This window comes from Felis catus, chromosome E1 (assembly GCF_018350175.1).
Source record: "Felis catus isolate Fca126 chromosome E1, F.catus_Fca126_mat1.0, whole genome shotgun sequence".
NCBI lineage: Eukaryota > Metazoa > Chordata > Mammalia > Carnivora > Felidae > Felis > Felis catus.
The window spans coordinates 35,790,767-35,810,236 of record NC_058381.1 but is presented as its reverse complement, the minus strand read 5'-3'; the positions used below and the strand labels follow the sequence as shown (position 1 = coordinate 35,810,236).

General features: G+C 51.9%; 1 protein-coding gene and 1 long non-coding RNA gene across 3 annotated transcripts in view; both read right to left on the bottom strand.

The window, feature by feature from the left end:
• The window catches only part of SPOP (speckle type BTB/POZ protein), a 66,655-nt gene extending 62,678 nt beyond the window's left edge, over nt 1–3,977 (bottom strand). Inside the window, exon 1 of one of the 2 annotated variants that reach the window (XM_045044124.1) lies at nt 3,787–3,977. The gene's annotated coding sequence lies outside the window, so the exon portion shown is untranslated. The remainder of the gene's footprint in view (nt 1–3,786) is intronic. The other variant, XM_023244729.2, reaches the window with a different exon arrangement.
• Nucleotides 3,978–6,357: 2,380 nt separating this feature from the next.
• On the bottom strand, nt 6,358–8,985 carry LOC123382070. The gene is made up of 2 exons (XR_006589842.1): nt 8,314–8,985; nt 6,358–8,184 (listed from the first exon to the last, which is right to left on the bottom strand). It is a non-coding gene; the product is annotated as an uncharacterized LOC123382070 (long non-coding RNA).
• Nucleotides 8,986–19,470: the final 10,485 nt, after the last annotated feature.

Here is a 19,470-nt window from a genome sequence, read left to right as displayed (position 1 = left end):
CATAAAGCCAATACAGCAAAATGAACTGTGGAATCTAGGGTATAATAAGTATAAAGGTGATCGTTGTACTATTCTTTGACTTTTTCTGTACGTGTAAATTTTTTGACATAAGCGGTTGTAAAAGGAGGGGAGGGAGAGGGCTCAGAATGCGCTTCCTCCAGGAAGGCCTCCCAGAGGAATTCTCCTCTAATCGCTCTTTCACAAAGTCCTCTCAACATGGAACACAGTGTATTACTGTTCCCATTCTAACTGTTCCCTTACTATTTCACATACTTAGTAGATTTGATTTTCCAAGACTATGAGCTCCTTCAGGCACAGACATTTTTAAATTCGCTTCTACTTCCTCACAGCTCACAGTGAAGTATCTGCAATCAGCAGACTTTTAAAAAGTACCGGTACCCGGGGCGGCAGGGCAGCTCAGTCGGTTAAGCGTCCGACTCTGGGTTTCAGCTCACATCATGATCTCACGGTTTGGGAGTTTGAGCCCCGCGTCGGGCTTTGCGCTGACAGCAAGAAGCCTGGTTGGGATTCTCTCTCCCTCCTTCTCTGCCCCTTCCCCTCCTGCTTTCAAAAATAAATAAACCAACAGTTAAAAACAAAGTGTTAGTACCGGTATTTTGTGAAGGTACTTGGTAAAGTACCTTTAACTAACTGGGTTAGCTTTTCAATTCCTCAACACGATGGCAGTTCGCCTCTACAAACAATTTTGAGTCAAAGCTATCAAAAGATCATGGAACATCACCTATGGGCTTACAGGATTTTGCAAAAAGAAACCAGCACCTAAGAATGAAAGGAAGCAGAGGTTGTACATGTCCTGCAAGCGGTGTCATGGACATGCCGTGTTATCCAGGCACATGACTTTATTCTCATGACATGACTCTTCAGTCGAACAGTATCTTCCCCGGCCACTCCCATCTGCAAAAACGGCCACGGTTATGTATCCACAACTCCTGGGTGTAATAAGGCTTAACAAGCTACATGATGAACTTGAAATCGTAGCTAAAAGACTGCACAAAGGAAAAAAAAAATGTTGATAACAGTGCTGGTGAGGAAAGAGGCAGACTCACTGCTGGCAGGAATATAAATTCGTACAACCTCTATGGTGAGTCATTCAGCAGTATCTAACAACATTAAAAATGCATATATCCTCTGATCCAGCACTTCTGCTAGGAATTCACCCAAAAGATACCCATGTACACAAAAAGCACATACAAAGAATTAACTGTAGCCCTGGAAACAGCCTAAGTATCCAACAATAAGAGCTGACTGAATGATGGTACATCTATACAAGGGAGTATCTGTCATCTTTCAAAACGGAAGAGGTACTCTATTGCTCTATGGAATGATGGCCAAGATATACAAAGTAAAAAAAGCGAAATGCAGAATAATGGCTATAGTGTCTTACCATTTGTGTAAAACAGTAAATAAAATCAGAAACTTCAAACAGTACATAGTTGTGTATGCTTTTGAAAGCCATGACTATCTCTGGAAGGGTAAACAAGACACAGGTAACAACAGTTTCCTTGGGGGGGTGGGGTGGGGGTGAGTTTAACTAGACAGATGAAAACAGGGCAGGAGAAGGAAGATTCTTCACCCTCTATGTACCTTTTGAGTTTTGTTTCATGTGTACGTTACCCATTTTACATAGCATTTGGAAACACGGCTCTGCACCAATGCAAATTAATTAATGATGCTCCTCTTAATCCTAAGAGCAATCATGCCTTCATTCCACAAAAACGTTAAACAGGGCTTCAGTAAATTCAACCAGATGAAATGTTTCCAGATAAAAACAAAGCATCAGAGAGGACAGACGCCTCCTGAGAGATGGATACCTACCTACTACCCCCATAGTTTTGTTTCAAGGTTTTTACCAAAACCTGATGCAAGTCGGGACACAGACGACATCGAACATCTCCCTGTACACTAACCACTACGAAGAGCTCTGACGGAAGTCACCAAAGTGCCAATGCAAACAACCACCCTCACCCTAAGTGTGGAGTGATCACAAGAACTTATACCCCTCATTCTTCACACAAGAAATAGAAGATGAGTCTCCAGCTCTTTCCTGGAAACAGGATGAGTTATGCCCCCCAAATTCCTGTGCTTCCTCTGTGTCGTCCCTTGGGTCCCACTGTAACGATGGCAACAGAAAACAGCACAAAAGACAACTGAACCATGCAAAGGCCAGAGTTAAAAGGAGAAGTGAAAAAAATATATACACACTGAGGCCCCAAAACATAAGGTCCTGCAGTTAAGAATGGCAGCTGAAAAAAGCCTTGACAGAACACCAAAGAAAAAAAACAAAGGAACGAAAATAGAAAATAAGGCTTACTAACATAGCCCATCCATCCCGCTATCCAGATAGGAAACAGGGTTGGCAAAGGTAAACTGAGAAAACACAAAAAAGCTGCCCCCTCCCAACAAGTCAGCTATTCATTTCAATGCTACTCAGCAAACCTTCTATTTTTAAGAGTTTACCATTTCCTCGCCCTGTTCTGAGGGCAAAGGTAAGCAGCAGCAAAGTAGCCAAGGCAGCAAATGAAGGACCGTGAATAATCTGCCAACCGAAAACCTAGGTCCTAGATCACTGAAATATTCCCGAGTTCCTTGTTGTATGTTGCTCTTTGTTTTTGCGAATGTGCAAGAACTATCACTCCCACTGCTTAAAGTTAAAACCTCCGCTGGGTAAGTTATCGTCCACTAGTAGGTTCCGATCACTTTTGTTTTCATGTGATGTTCACAGAGCATCAATAATGTACAGCTAAAACGAAAGCGCTAAGGAAGATCTTTTTCTTAAAGGAAGATCTTATACCAAAAAAAAAAAAAAAAAAAAGAGGCAAATAGGTCACACGAACTGGGAGGGCTAGAGATGAGAGAACCCTGATGTCTTGATTTACAGTTATTGCTCTAACCCTTACATTGTGTTCTCTTTATCTCTACCTTTATCTAGTTCTATGCAGATAATTAAGAATTTTGCTAAAAGGCAGTCACCCTTACTTTCTTTTCTGTGACCCTTAGTCCTCCTAAGAAAGGCTACCAAAATCCCCTACCAGAATAACTGAATGGGTTGAGGCACCTACTCGTAAGTTCAGGGGATGTTTGTATTACAGGTACAACATGACGATGGGGGGGGGGGGGGGAGAAGCAATGCTGGAACTAGAAGTTGCAGTGACAGTTTCAAAAGAAAGGTCAGCGTGGGGCACGGTTGGCTCTGGAAGGCGTTTGTAGCCTGGGAGTCTCTAGGGCAACACCAGATGCGAATAGTGCTTTGTCAGGAAGTCCCTCGAATCATTTACACTCTCCCTTTCCGATAGGAGCAACAGGCTCACTATCGGGCAGCCCTCTGCCTGGGAAAGAGGCGGGCGCATGGTCAAGGGGCTCTTTATCCCGCAGGTCCCTGCAACACAGCGATGCGCATGCGCCCCGGGGGCAGCGAGCAAGCACCCCTAGCTCGTTCACACTCGCGCATGCGCAGTCACCCATCTCGCCGCAGGCGACAGCTCACTATTTGGCAAGGGGGATGGGGCTGGGAAAATGATGGGGGGGGTGCTGAAGGCAGGGGGCGCGTTTGTGTCTCCTGAATGCTTGGGATTGGGAGAAGGAACGGCTGATTAGGCTCTGGCATTCCCAGGCCACGTAACCCAGGATGTGGGATATGGGACAGAGAAGAGTATATGTGTGGCGGGGGGGGGGGGGGGTAGTGGGGGGCCAGTCACCTCTTAAGGGAGGCGCCCCCCCCACTCCGACAGGACAACCCTCTCCCTTGACTCTCCTCCCCCCACTCACCTGAGAGCGGCGGCGACAGCTGCTGGTCCCCGTCCCCCTGCGCTCGCTTCATACTGTCCGCAACATCCGGGACCTGCGGGACCGCCGATACACAAATACACACACACTCGGAGCGCGCACACTCACACACACACACACACACCGACACACACCGGCCGGGGCGTCATGGCGTCAGCACGTCGACGCAGCGAGCGCGTACCCGCCGGGCCCCACCCCGCGCGGCCTCCGCCCCTCTTCTCCCCTCCCTGCGTTCTCCTGCCCCTCCTCCCTCTTCCTCAAGACTCCGCCTACCTCCCCTCTTGCGCATGCGTCCCGACGTCTCCCCAGGGCCGGGGGCGGGGGGGGGGGGGAGGGGGGAATCTGAGGAGAAGGAGGGGCCTGACAAGAAAGAGGCGGGAACTCGGAGGGGGTGACGTGCCCGGCTCGGCGGGCTGCGCGGAGGTGCGAGGACCAAATAGAGGCCTACTAACGGGGGATCAGGGTGGGCAGCGTAACGAGAGAGGCACTTAACAGTAGCGACGTGTATTTGCAACCAGTTTATGGATCAGCAACAAGCGTAACTTGGGTTCCCTCACTTTTTCCAACCAACTTTGTGTCCGTAAAATCGCCTTTGGACTTTATGACAATGCTGAAGACTTTTAAGTAGCTTTTTAAATTTTGGCCTTTGGAAACGATCAAGAGGGACCGTGCTTTTGGGGCAAGGCGGGCATATTAGGTGGCTTAACTGAAAGGAAGCAGATTCAATGACAGTTTGTTGTCTTGGACACCTGGGTCCCCAGTCGGCTCCACATCCTAGCTCCCAAGGGCCATCAACGACTCTTGAGTTGACTAAAAGAAAAAAAGCCTTGGGGCGCCTGGGTGGCTCATTCGGTTGAGCGTCCGGTTTCGGCTCAGGTCATGATCTCACGGTCTGTGGGTTCAAGCCCCGAGCCCCGCGCGGAGCCTGGAGCCTGCTTCCAAACCTGCGTCTCCCTCTCTCTCTGCCCCTCCCCCACTCTCACTCTGTCTCTCAAAAATAAAGAAATATAAAAAAAAAAAAAAAAAGAAAAGAAAAAAAGCCTCAGCCTCTTGGCCCTGGGAGAAAAAAAGTCCTCCCCACGTTAGAGTGGTAAGGTCCATGACGGAATATTTGTTATTGCTACAATTCTTTCCTTTAGCTTAAACTTTCAAAAATTGTTCTTCCTGAATCCAGCCAGGTAACCCGGAGCGGGGATTGTCTCTTTTCCACACTGAGATAGTATCATCACACACACACACACACTCAAATGCCAGAGGCATTGAACCCAAAAGAGCAACCAGATGAACCTGCAGGTCGTGGGGTGATAAGGCGTGGGCCCTGCCTTGGGAACAGCTTCCGGAAGCTTTGCTGCCGTGGGACTGTCTCCAGGAGACTGTGCTCGCTTGTTTCCTGCCACATGTGCCCCGGTGCCAGGTGGCTGGTGTGTCCATTCATTAGGGAAGGCTGGGAGCCAGTGAGCAGAGCTTTGGGGGGGGGGGAGGGGGGGGAAGAAACCCCTGACAGTTGCCAGGCCGCTTTCCACTTTCAAGTACACAAGCACGCCCCACAGTCCCCCAGCTTCAGCCGTCCTAGGAATCACCCACAAAGCACTCCAAGCTCCCAGAGCTTGCTCCGACTGTATTTCAGACGTGATCGAGAGACGGAGGTCCTCAGTTCCGCAGGGCTGTGAGCCACTGGGCCTCCCTTGCTGGAAACAGAAAGAGCTTGTGTCACCGATTAGGCTGAGTTCACTCATCACCACCCTCAACAAACACTCATTCCTTCGGCTGAAGCCAGCAAGGTTTTTTGGTGCTGGTGAAAACTCAAGAGTGCCCCGCAGGTAACTCAGTAACCGGGCTCAAGTAACTGACTCCTGGGTGTCCCTGAGGCTGTTCCCTTCCTGTTCTCTTCAGGATTCACAGGCGGGCAAAGGAAGAAAGAAAATGGGTACTCCTCGGAGGGGAGGCATAGAAGGGGGAAGGGGTGCAGAAAAAGGAAACTGGAGGCACCGACAGCCTCCTTTAGCTCCCTTACAGCTGGGGCTAATCAATGTCATATAGTCAGTTTCTGCCTGGGACCTGGGAGGGGACCCCGCGGGGCTAGTGAGTCTGTCCTAGCAGCTTGTCCAGGCTGGCCCTGAGCCTCCCGAGATCTGGAAGGACATGAGTCCTATCCCCATCTGTAGCCTGGTGCAGCGAGGCTCCCATTCTGCTGTGGGGACCACACCGCCCACCTGAGATGTGATCCACCAGCTTCTGTACAAAGGGCTTTGATTTGGTGTGGATCTGATTAAATGACTGTAGATGTCCTTGGAAACACCGTGTGGAAGAATTTTAAACAGCTTCTCCTTTTTAATATGCACTTCCTCTTCGGTTTTAATTATTTTGTTCCTACATTTTCCCTTTCAATTTACTAAAATCTAGAAATGTAATTAGAGCAGAGGCTGGGCTCAGAGAAAGCTGCCAGGATTTCTACAGCATGATTAAATATACTAGGCATCCCTTTAGTGTGGGACTGAAAACTAGGATTCTCATTATTATCTCTCCCTTATCCAGGAAAGAATCAGCACCACATACAGATACAGATTTATTGAAAACGAAGCACTAATTAAAAACTCACCCAGCCCCTTGACGAGGTGTGGGGGGGTGGGGGGGGAAAGTGCGGTTATTTAATTATTTCCTCCATTTACTGTTTTGTTGTTATAACTGCTGACAAGCAAGAAGCACCCCCCCCCCAACTCCTCTATCTTCAAAATAAAATTCTTTTCTTCTCTTGAGGGACTTAATGAGGGCTTTATCTATGCAACAACCATCGAGCTTACAATGGCACCGATTCAATTCGCTGCTCCTTGTGACAGTAGGAAACGTGGGAACTCAGTTTTCTTAATTCCAAAACACAAATGACAGCGTATTCGTCGGCCATCAGGAGCCAGGTCTGGGCAAGGGTTCTGCCTCAGAAGACTGCAAGACATCTGGTATTTATTCTGCCAATGAAGATTTTCAGCTCCATTTTACAGTCCAGTAAGCAAAGGCATGATTTCCCTTGAAGCTGTAAGGGAGGTGGGGGTAGGCAGGGCTGAACAGAAGAGGAGGACAAACTCGCATCTTACAGTGTTGGGAGCGCTGTAGCCAAGAGGAAGCCCTTCTCTCCTCTGGATACAGTGATTCGGTTGGCCAGTCAACGGACCCCAGGCCGGTGGCCTGCCATGGCGGAGCCCCGCGTGGACATCAGAGACGTATGTTCCGGAAGGAATATCCTTAGTGGGAAGGCCTGGCCCTGTGCTCTGGAGGCTCCCAGTCTAAAGGAACAGAGACAGATGATAACACTCTGGGACCCAGGGTTAAGACCACACGCAAGGAAGCATGCCATCAAGAACACATTGATGAGGTCGTGCTGGGGCCACAGTGGGGTTAATGGAAAATCGGCAGTGGAGAAAACATCGATTGATTGAGTAAATGTCACAGCAAGGGAGCTGTGGCTTAATGAATGAGCTCCAGCCTCCTTGTCTGGAGACCCCGGTTCACACCCAGCACTAACACTTATTATAATACAAACCCCTGCCAGCCTCAGTTTTTCCACCCAGTGGAGAAAATAATGTCCCCCCGTCTGAGGATTAACTGAAATACTATTTGAACATAGCAGAGTCCCTGGCATAGAGCAGATACATTCATTTATGGGTGTTACTGAATGTGGGTTTGGGGGGGTAAGCGTTCATATAGGTGCCGGTCTTCAAGCCCTGCTCTGACCCGTACCCGACGCTCATTCGTCTTCTCCAACTCTTTCCAATTCTTTGGGAAGCACGGAATCAAGGTAACAGCACCGATTTCTCAGCCAGAACATGGCTACTTGTTAGCTGGGGTCCCTGAACAAGCTCTTTGGCCTTCAAATCTGTTTCCTCGCAGACGGGTCAGGGTCTCTGGCTGCCGGAACTGCACCAGCTCTGGCTGTGTCAACCCCAACTGGAAGTTACTGGAGAAATACCTCTGGCCTCCAGAACTGACAGGAGCTGACGAATCAGACTTGGAAACCCGGCTGAAAACCAAAGGCTTGTGGAAGAAGAAGAACTTTCCTCAGCAGGACACTGCGGCCAGAGGTCCCACGGCTGGGCACGGCCACAAAGTGCCAGCGCCAGGCTTATGGCTTCTGCTGCTGCTGAAACTTCTTTCGTCTTCGTGCCTCCCGCTGCAAACCCAAAACCCAGGCGGTAGCCACCTTGTTGGCCGATCCTGGTCAACGTCCTGGGCCCTGATCACCATGGGGAGCCGCGAAGAAAGGCCTTGCTGTCATGGCATCCATGGCGTCGTGGTTAGCACTCCTTCTCACGGACGTTATCCGCAGCAGAAGGCTCATCTCAAACAGGAAGCTGGTCAGAGGCCGGGCGGCCCCTTCTCCCGTCTCACCTGTGAAGCGGGACATTCATCACAGGGTGATAAGTGGCATCAGATGACATGATATTTGTTCGAAAGTGCTTGGCATGTAAAAGGCCTTACGTTACTTTACGTCCCTCTTTAATGAAATGAAAGGCTTACCATGGTGTAGTTATCCGAGGATGTGATCCATATGCTCACAGATGAATTGAGGTTCTGAGTTTTTAACCTGGAAACACGGCTGGGAAACCTGCTTTCGGAGGAGCCGAGTGCCAGGCAAAGACGCAGCCGCGGGGAAGAGAAGAGAGGAAGTGGCAAGTTTGAGCCCTAGCTTTTCTTTGAATGTGGCCTCGGGCTGGCAACACGGCCACCTCGTGCATCTTTAACCTGGTCTGAAAATGCCCTGAAGTCGTTGCTTCGAAAGAAGTGTTAGAAGGTTAATATTTGTTTTCAACAAAGAGCATGTTAGCAAAGACAGATCATTCACTGTTACGAATTATTTTCAGTGATTTTTTTTTTTTTTGGTCCTATTGTGAATGGGATTGCACCGCCTGTTGGCCTTTGCCCTAAGATAACGTATACCCAAATGTAGATAGTTAGTTTAGCAAAAACACATTTTTTTCCCCCTCTGCCTCAACTCAAGTAGAAATTAGTCTGGATTTTACAGCTGTAGCTTATTCTTGCCATGGCTCTACTTTATCAAGGTGGGTTGGTTCAATTGAAAGTTTACTCTAGGGGCGCCTGGGTGGCGCAGTCGGTTAAGCGTCTGACTTCAGCTCAGGTCACGATCTCGCGGTCCGTGGGTTCGAGCCCCGCGGCGGGCTCTGGGCTGATGGCTCAGAGCCTGGAGCCTGTTTCCGATTCTGTGTCTCCCTCTCTCTCTGCCCCTCGCCCGTTCATGCTCTGTCTCTCTCTGTCCCAAAAATAAATAAACGTTGAAAAAAAAATAAAAAAAAAAAAAAAGAAAGTTTACTCTAGGTTACAGTCCTAGTTTTAAAGAAGAGAATTTAGGGGCGCCTGGGTGGCGCAGTCGGTTAAGCGTCCGACTTCATCCAGGTCACGATCTCGCGGTCCGGGAGTTCGAGCCCCGCGTCAGGCTCTGAGCCATCAGCTCCCCCATTCATGCTCTGTCTCTCTCTGTCCCAAAAATAAATAAATGTTGATAAAGAAGAGAATTTAATCTAAAATTAAATTATAGAAGGTCCCTGACAAAATGAACAGTCAACGAGCACTTAATGAATGTTCCCTGGGTGCAGAGCTCTACCAGCGTTAACTATAGGAGAAGTCAAAAGAAACAGAAATGTTTTCCCTATTCACATAGAGTTCTCAGTTTAGAATTTAAAAAATTCCCAAACCGGAAGGGACCATGAAGGCTCTCCAACCCAGCGGTTTTCAGTTGGCACTTGCTTCTTAAGCCCTGGGCTTCGGAAGATTTGCTTCAGCCAAGCCGAGCCGGCCTGGTTCCCTTTCCACTCATTCAGGCCAGGAACCAGGCATCATTCTTCTTTTCCCCTCGTCCCTCTTCGCGAATCCGTCAGGAATTCCTGGGAGCTCTAGTTGCAAAGTATCCCTTGAAGCTACCCGCTTTTCTCCGTCTTCCCAGTCCCGCTCAGGACCCGGCCACCACCCTCTTTTTCCTGAACCGCAACGAGGAGATGCTCATTAGTCTTCCTAACATTTGGCTCGTCCCTCAATCCACTCTTTCACTCCGCAATGGGGGCAATCTAATTAAAACGTAAGTCAGGGGGCGCCCGGGTGGCGCAGTCGGTTAAGCGTCCGACTTCAGCCAGGTCACGATCTCGCGGTCCGTGGGTTCGAGCCCCGCGTCGGGCTCTGGGCTGATGGCTCAGAGCCTGGAGCCTGTTTCCGATTCTGTGGCTCCCTCTCTCTCTCTCTGTCCCTCCCCCGTTCATACTCTGTCTCTCTCTGTCCCAAAAATAAATAAACGTTGAAAAAAAAAAATTAAAAAAAAAAACAAAAAAAAAAAACGTAAGTTAGATTGTGCTGCCCCCCTTGCTCGAAACCTTTGAATGTTTCTCGTTGTACCAAGAATAAAATCCAGACTTGGTCCCACCGCCTGCCGTAGCCTATTCAACCACGTCTCGTGTCCCTTTTTCCCCTGTCTCTGCTTCCGCCGTGCCGGCCATGCGTCAGTTCCTAGAACTGGTAAAGCCCATCAAGCTTTTTGCCTCCATAGGCATTTTCGGTTACTGTTCCCTCTGCGGGGAACACTTCCACCCTCGCTTCTCGCATGGCTGCTGCTTTCGGGTCTCAGTTTAATGTCACATCCGCCGACAGCCTCCTCTGACCACCCACCCTATCCCAAATAAGGTCACCCTCTGCCATGGCGCTTGGTTGACTTCCTTCGTAACCCTAACAACAATTTTTAATTCTTCGAGGATTTGCTCATTATCGGTCTCCCCTAATCACCTGTCGGCTCCATAGCGGCCTGTTCTGCTCTCCATAATGTCCCAGCATTCAGCACGGTGCTGGCACGTGGGTGGAAGGTGCTGAGTACACACGGAACAAATATGAATGAGTGAATGAGTGTCAGGGAAGGCTTGAGCAGAGGTTGGTGGCATACGTGGAAGATCAGTAGGCGAGGGGTGTGGAGAAGGCGAATGAGGAAGGAAAGGAGCCCAGAGACATGAAGCTTCTCAGGCCAGAGGGAACAGGGAGTCTTCGTGAAACTCAAGGGAAATGCGTGTGGGTTGGGAACAGCAAGCAAGTGGTAGGGGTGTGGGAGGTGGGTCAGGAGGGTCAGGCAGAGCCGGCCAGCATCGGCTCCCCTAGGATCCGGACCCCAGGGCCCAGAACAGGGAGGGGTGGATTCTTGAAGGCAGGTCAGGGCACTCTTGCAGCAGAAGGAGGCCCACAGCAGAAGACCATTTTCCATCCTCTTTGGCTGTTCCTTCTTGGTCTCCTTTGGGGCCTCTGTCTTTGGCCATCCTTTTTGGATCCGTTTTCCTTAGATTCTGTTCGGTGCCTCTGTCTTCACTTGCCCCTGGCTCGCTCCCTCCCTCTCTCTCCGCCCCACTGCCACCCGTCTGCTAAAGAATCTTCCAAATCCGTCTTGAGCCGGGTGTTTCTCTGGAGCTTGCAACTCACACACCCAACCGGCCGTCTGACATCCTCGGGTGGATGCCCCCTAGGCACCTAATGGTGGATCTAAAACGTGCTTCTCCTCCAGGGTTCTCTGTCTCACCACGTAGCTCAAGCCTGGGAACTGGGAACGGTCCCCGATGCCTCTGACACGTTCCCGATGCGACACCGCGTTCTGGCAATTCCGTACCTCGGTTGCGGCCCGGCGCCGCCTCCTTCAATCTTCACGGACGCTGCCCCAATTCTTCCCTGGATCACGGCAGTCTCCTCGCTGGCCTCCCAGCCTCTGGTCTCCCCCTTCCTGATCATTCTCTGCTCTGCAGCCTGAGTGAGCTTTCTAACATGCCAATCCGATGGACTGACTCCTTTGCGTGCAACTTTTCCACGGCTCTCCATCACCCTCAGGAGGATCAAGGCCGCGTCCTCCCTGATAGGGCGAGAGGGTCTTTACCAGGGACCCTTGCCTTTGTCTCTAGGGGCTGTCTTGCCCTCCCTGCCCCACTTAGCAGCACCGCTTCCCTGTCACACACAGAACTACTTTCAATTCCCCCGAGGAAGCCAGGTTCTCTCTTTGGCACAGGCCGTTACGTTACTCCCTACCAGAACAATCTTCCCCACGCCTTTCCCTGCCGCCACCCCCACCTTCCCTTGGCCAATTCTCTACTGATTCTCTAGGCTCTGGTTTACCCTCTGTTCCTCCAGGAAGCTGTGCGTGCCCCCCAACCCTGAGCTGGATCTCCCGTTCCCACTGCACTCGACCCCTGAATCGTGCTTGCCCGGCCCCTCTCTGTGCCCCTGGGTGGTAAGCTCCATGGGGGAAGGGATTTCCCTTTTCTTTGTCTCTCTCGTGTCAAGTGCCAAGCGGCTTTCCTAGCACACAGTAGGTGTTCAGATAAATGCTCGTATGATGAATGAAGGGATGGATGGATGAAATAAACAGCTGCCTCAGGACCTTGGTTCCTACGGTCTCAGGCACCCACGCCTCCAGTAGCTTTTCCTTCCTTCCTCCACTGTTTGGCCACGGGCCGGTCAGCAGGCTGGTCATCGCTGGGCACCCACTCAGAGGCTCTTTGACTCACACCCTCCGCTTGGGAGTTCAGTCTTCCCTTAAAAGGCCACCTTATCGGAAAGTGCCTGTGATGGCATTTATGAGCTCTATTTTTATCTACGTTGGAAAAGCCTCCGAGTTGATTCCCAAGCCAAAGACATTCGACTCAGGAACGTGGATGAGCAAGGAAGCGTCTACGTGATGCCTTTGAGTCACAGCTTTGTTTTCTGTGGCAAAGGCCTCCGGGCCGCCCTGTCACTGGGCCCTTGTTTTGAAGGACCGTCTGTCTCTAAAAAAAAAAAAAAAAAACCTTTTGATCCCGCGTTCGTGAAGACTAGATCCCGCAGCCCTTCCTGCGCCGTGAAATGATGTCCTCTCCCCGAAGGTTCCCTGACCTCTTCTGGGGCCCTCGGAGTAGAAGGCAGATGGGATGGCCACACATTTCCCAGTTTGTTGCGAACGGTCTTCCACCCCCATCCCCAAGTGGAAATGAATTATGGGTGATAGCAGCGGCGACAGCAGGAAGGCAGGAGGCAGGGCGGCCAGAGGAGAGGGCTCCCAACGAGCCCGGCCAGAGGGATAATTGGATAGAAACCACAGAATGAGGAGCGGAACCCAGCAGGGCTGGCGAACAAGTTGAGGGCCTGTGCCAGGGAAAGGATTTGCTGTCAGAACCCCTGGGAGAGAGACGGAGACGGAGACAGAGAGAGAGAGAAAGAAAGAGGAAGGGAGAGAGAGAGGAGAGAAGGTAGGAGGAAGTACGGAGAGAGGAAATGACAGCAAAAGGACCAAGGAAGGGAGGGGAGGGAGGGGAGAAGCAGGAAGCAGAGGTAGAAGGAATTGGGTAGCTCGTGGGGAAGGTCAGGAGGGTGCAAGGAGAAGGGATCTCTTTTTCATCCAAGTGGGGTCATCTGGGGAAAGAGGATGTTGGAGAGTCCGAGAGATGGCCAGTCACCTCACGCCTGCCCCGATCAGATTAGAAACGAGGGCCAGGGAACGTTCCAGATACGTTCTCGTTCCCACATGCAAACTACTGGATTAGCCACCGTCCCTGCCGCCAGGGATGTAGGGAGAAAAGATAGAGCTCATCAAAGGGTGCTGGAACCCGCAGGACTCAAGCCACCGTTGGGTCCCCTCCCTCTTTCCCTTGGCAAAAGCCTGAACAACTTTCAGAGTCTGTGCCCCACTGTCTCTGCCCCGCGTTCCCCTCTTCCCAGCAGCTGCCGTGCAGCCCAGGGCCACAGTCCCTTAGGCACCCCCGCTTTGCTGGTTACTCTGGGGACAGGGACCAGACTGAAAGCTTGGAGTCCGGGCTGAGTCAGCACCGCCCGTGGGAGACGTTGCTTCCTGGAAGTCTTGCTTCGAAGCTCCTGCCTGGCCAAGCCCTTGGTAGGGAGAAAGAGGCGCCCTGCCCGGAGGCTGGCAGGTGACCTTGGTGTTCAAGATACGTCTCACCACAGAGAGAATCTTGGGGCCGAAATTCCCTTAGTCCTGCTTGAAGGCTGACGCCAGCGTTCTTCGGGCTGTCCCCAGGACTCTCCACGCGCTCTGATTCAGAAAATCGCATTTTCCAGACCTCACGAGAGATTTGGGGGCCGAGACGGAGGCTCTGATTCCTGTACCATCTAGTGAACTTCTCCTGAAAATACAGACAAAATATACTTTCTAAGCCCCGGGTGTCTATTTGCCAAAGACACGGCCTTTTTCGCCGGGGGCGGTTAGAATGCACACGAGATGCGCCACGGGGTCCCAAGGTAAGATCCTCTGTCGATTAAAAACAAAAGGGACAGGGGCGCCTGGGTGGCTCAGTCGGTTGAGCGTCCGACTTCGGTTCAGGTCATGATCTCGCGGTTCGTGGGTTCGAGCCCCGCATCGGGCTCTGGGCCGACAGCTCAGGGCCTGGAGCCTGCTTCCGATGCTGTGTTCCCCCACCCCCTGCTCCTCCCCTGCTCACACTCTGTCTCTCTCTCAAAAATAAATAAAGCTTAAAAAAAAAAAAAAAAAAGGACAGCATTCCATCAGCAGAAATCCGCAGACCTCTCCGATGGCCAAGCTCCCGCTCTGTCCCCGAGGGGCTGCCGTGAGGAGTCTAAGCCACCCTTGTCCTCCTCACTGCCTTGCGTGTTTTGATTCCCCCCTCCCCCCTCCCCCTCCCCCTCCCCCTCCCTCCTCCCCCCCCTCTGCCCGGTGCAGGGTGAAGGGTCATTTTGACGACCCTCCCTCCCTTCTCTCCCCTCCGCCAAGAATGGGGAGGGACGGCTTGGGAGCCCAGCAAGAAAGGAGCTAATGGCCCTTAGGCACATTTTCCAGCTGTCACACCTGCCAACATGGGAACTCACACTCACGCACACACACTCGGCAATAAATTGGTTCAGGCTTCCTTGTTCCATCTGTCCCACGCCTAAAGCGGTGGTACGAGAATTTCCATCAACAAACCGTGGTCCCCGGTTGGTCCCCCTCCTCCCTCCCTGCTTTCGGCCCTTCCCCGAACTGATTGATGGTTGACACCTACCGCCTACCGGTCACCGTGGGTAGGGGCTGATGACACAAAGACATGGTCTTGGGGGAGAAAAGGTACGTAAATATTACTCAGATGCGAGGCTGCGACACAGTGTTGCGACACGGTACGACAGGGTACGCGGCAGACTAGTGGCCACAGGCCAGATCTACCCCGTGAGCATGTTTCGTTAAGCTTAGCAACACATTTTAAAAATTGAGGGGCGCCTGGGTGGCGCATTCGGTTAAGCGGCCGACTTCGGCTCAGGTCACGATCCCGCGGTCCGTGAGTTCGAGCCCCGCGTCGGGCTCTGTGCTGACAGCTCAGAGCCTGGAGCCTGCTTGGGATTCTGTGTCTCCCTCTCTTACCCTCCCCTGCTCACGTTCTGTCTCTCTCTCTCTCAAAAAAAAAAAACATTAAAAAAAACCTTTTTTTTTTGGCTGGGAGAGTTCACGTAAAAATGAGTACTTCTGCCTTTCTTTTTGAAATGACAGATTTGGCGACAATCGGAAAGAGGTGATAAGCCACTGTCCCCTTTGGATGGGACACACCCTCTAGGTCTGTGGCAGGCCACAGCTCGCGTCCCCACCTCTCCACCCCACCCCCTTCCCTCTTGACTTCAACCGGGCTCTCGCTTCATTCACTCGTGCCTTCCTGCCACAATGGTGCAGGTGTTCGAATCTGGGACCCTTCAGATGAAAAGCCATCAGAGGAACCGTCAATTCTGCTCGAAGACGTCAGACGGGTTAACCCCGGAACTGATTTTAAGGAGTTGGTTGATTCGATGCCCGGTGTATTGTTTCTCCCCTCTCCCTCATCGCGAGCTGCAGAGGGGAAGGACGGCGGTGCCTGGGACCCGGCCCGGCTCAGGACACGCTTGCAAAATGTGTTGAATGAATGGAGACTCTAGAAGCACCCGGTGGAAAAGGGAATTCCGAGCAGAGGGAGGTGTGGGCACAAAGGCACGGCAGTAAATAGTGTACAGGGAAGCTCAAGTGTGAGGTGGGTGGGATCACGTAGGGGTGGGAGCACCTGGCAGGAGTTGAGGCGGGGAAAAATAGACTCCAGGGGGAACCCGAAGCGCTTTTTATGAGGCCACGTCATGACGGTAACCACGGACCCCGAGAAGTGATTGAAGGATCACAATTCTTGTTTCGGAGAGAAGTCTGGCAAGGCGTGAGATGTGGAGAAGTGAGCTCCAGAGGGAAGACAGGAACAGCAAATAGAATTCAATTCAATGCCCCACTTCCTCATTCTGAGGCCCCTGCAAGGCCGCTGGGGGATCTATTTTGAGAAAATGGTGCCCCCTGCCGACTGAGTCTAGGCTTGCAGCTCCTCTGGGCCAAAGGGGAAATTACAAAACGTTTGGGCCTCGGGGCGCCTGGGTGGCTCAGTCGGTTAAGCGGCCGGCTTCGGCCCGGGGCGTGATCTCGCGGTTCGGGAGTTCGAGCCCCGCGTCGGGCTCTGTGCTGATGCCTCGGAACCTGGAGCCTGCTTCGGAATCGGTGTCTCCCTCTCTCTCTCTGCCCTTCCCCTGCTCACGCTCTGTCTCTAAAAATTAAGAGGAAAATATTAAAAATAAATAAAATGTTAGGCTTCCTGAACGGAAGTACACAGGATTGCAAGGGGTGATGTGTCTAAGAGAAGAGCCCATGAGAACATGTGTACTCAGGACTAATGCCACAATCTTGTCGGATAAATACACAACACTGGCTAACTTGAATGTCAGATAAAAAAACACATAGAAGTATGCCTCAAATATCACACAAGTAATTTTTAATAGTAGTATGGATGAGACATACTTAAACTAAAAAAATTACCTGTTGCTTATTTGCAATTCAAATTCAGCTGGGCATCCTGTGGGGGTTGTTTTTTTTTTTTTTTTAATGTTTACTTATTTTTGAGACAGAGTATGAGCAGGGGAGGAGCAGAGAGAGAGGGAGACACAGAATCCGAAGCAGGCTCCGGGCTCCGAGCTGTCAGCACAGACAGCCCCCCGACGCGGGGCTCGAACTCACGGAGCGTGAGATCATGACCTGAGCTGAAGTCGGAGGCTCAACCAACTGAGCCACCCAGGCGCCCCCTGTGGGTTTTTTTTTTTAATTTTTTTAAATGTTGATGCATTTTTGAGAGAGAGATAGAGCGCAAGTGGGGCAAGGGCAGAGAGAGAGAGGGAGACACAGAATCCGAATCAGGCTCCAGGCTCTGAGCTGTCAGTACAGAGCCCAATGGCGGGGCTCGAACTCATGAACCGTGAGATCATGACCTGAGCCGAAGTCTGATGGGGGCTGGAACTCCTGAGGCTGAAGTCGACGCTTAACTGACTGAGCCACCCAGGCGCCCCCATCCCGTGATTTTATTTGCTGAAGCTGACAGGCCCAGATAAAGGGCGCGGGAGGGGCCAGGAGAAAATCGGAAATGAACTTGGGTGGGTTACTCTCCTGGCGTATCTCTGCAACCTCCACTCCACGCCACCTCCGGGAAGAGCTGGAGTTTTGCGCTGATGCCTGCCCAGTTACACCGCTCTCTTTGGGAAAACCGTCTGTTGGGAAACCGTTTTTTATGAAATGAGCCCCCCTGATTACGGTGGATCCTATGTACGAACCCCTTTGAGAATCTGAAGAGAGCTGCGGGCTCGTTACAGAAAAGTGAACCCACTGGCTTGACTTGTGTGTGAGCACTAGTGTCATTATGCGCGCACGCGCGCGCGCGCGCGCACACACACACACACATTTATATACAATTTCAGGAAGTCCCCAACTTTCGCATGGGTGACACTTTCCTTCTAGAGCTGTGGTCTCTCAATGTGGTAGTTCTAGATCCCGAGTAGGAGGAAACGGTGTCCACCCCGAACCTAACTAAGACGCAGCGCTTTTGCTAGCTCTGGCCACCCACGTACCATGACAACACACAGAAGCGGGCAGGAAGAAGCATTCCGTCCCTCCCCTCCGCGAAGGCCTTGAACCTCTTCCCTCCTCCACCTCTCCCAGAAAGAACAGGGAATCCGGCATACTTGGACAGTGAACCCACCAGCCCTTGTGGACTGGCGCCTCAGCCGAGTGGAAGGCACTGAATGAGATCACTTCCTGTTTCAAGACCCTCTCTGTTCCCCCTCCCACCCTCTGGCCAGGCAGGCATAGCCTACCGGTTCCCAGCGTAAGGACCATGCCTGTCAGAAATTGGCCTTCATCAGTAGGTGAAAACCTTGCGGAGTAAAACTCTGGGCGCTCTGGTCAAAGCCATGGCCGGAACATTTGGGGAGTGGGTCTTGGAGCAGGATGCCAAGTCTCCCTCTTACAGCCCTTCCCGGAAAGCTCCCTGACCCCCACAGCCTGCTCCCCTCCTAAAAATTTCGGGACTTAAAACGTCTTGTAATCGGCCATAATGGTTGATACTCGTTTTGTTTTTTTAATGTCCTCACTTGAAAAAAATATGGAAACACCTCTGTCAGCCCCCCCCCCCCAATCATTTGCAATTCGGCTGGACCGGGATATCCAAACAGCTGGGAACCACTGGCTTCGTTTGCTGACCCGACCCGCGGGGAGTACAGGCTCGCTTCTGGGCCCCGTCTTCCCGCGGTCGTGGGTCTTTCGGTTGATGCGCCTGGGTGGGCTCCCGGCTCCCTATTCCAAATGTGGGGAGACTTGCCCTGCCCTAGCTTCTCCCCAGGAGTGTTTGTTGTCAGGGCAAATTTTCAGGAACTACAGAGCTTGGGGAAAGGAGTCCAATAAATCTATGAGATCGCGGCTCCTAAAGACAGTTGGCGTGTTCCCAGCGGGAGGGGTTAACGATCGTGGAGAGACCCACGGTGACTACTCTGCCACGGCATCTGGAGAAAGCGACCAGCACGCCACCGACTCATAAAACGCGCAAACTGTCCCGCTGACCGGCGGGAGCGGACAGCAGAGGCAGCGGGCCTCCTGAGGGGCTTGGCTTCTCCCTATCTGAGGACACAGGTCCAAGACGCGACTAGGGCCTGGGGGACTTGAGTTCTAGTTCTCTCTCTCGGGCCCCTACCCAAGGACCTACCACGGGTCATCCGGCCTTCCCTAATCTGCCTTTCCATCTCTGTAAGGGACAGGTGCTTGCTCGGTCCTCTTCGGAAGGGTGTGCGGGGCTGTGGGAAAACACACTACCCGTTCCTCAGCGCCTCGCCTGAAAAGATTGCCCGTTCTTGTCCCTTTCAAAACAACATAGAATCCTTTCTCTTAATGTTTACTTCCGGAATAGCCTGCCCTAGGTTTTTACCCCCAGTCGCACCGGTGGGTCGCTCCCCTCGCACTAGGCTACGAGGCGTCCAGGAAGGAGACGAGCCGCTTCTGCCACCAGCCTGAGCATAAACAGCCGAGGAGGTCGACCTGATGGCTTGACCAAAATAGGCCTAAGTACAGCATACCCCAAACGAAAAACATAGTGTTTGGGGAAACGTGTGTGCGGGCTCCCTCCCTTCTGCACATAGCTGAGAATTAACTGCAGATGAAATCCCTTTGATCTGTAGCAACCTGAGGCATCAGGCCGCCCAGGGTTAGCGATCAACACTACTTTTGTCGGAACTTGTCTGGTATTTCACAGTCTCAGCCCTAACAGAATGTTGCCGACTTCGGTCTAACTTGGCGCGCTTGGCTCCCGCGATCCTGTAGGTAAGGATGCCCCGCCCAAAACACAAGGGCAA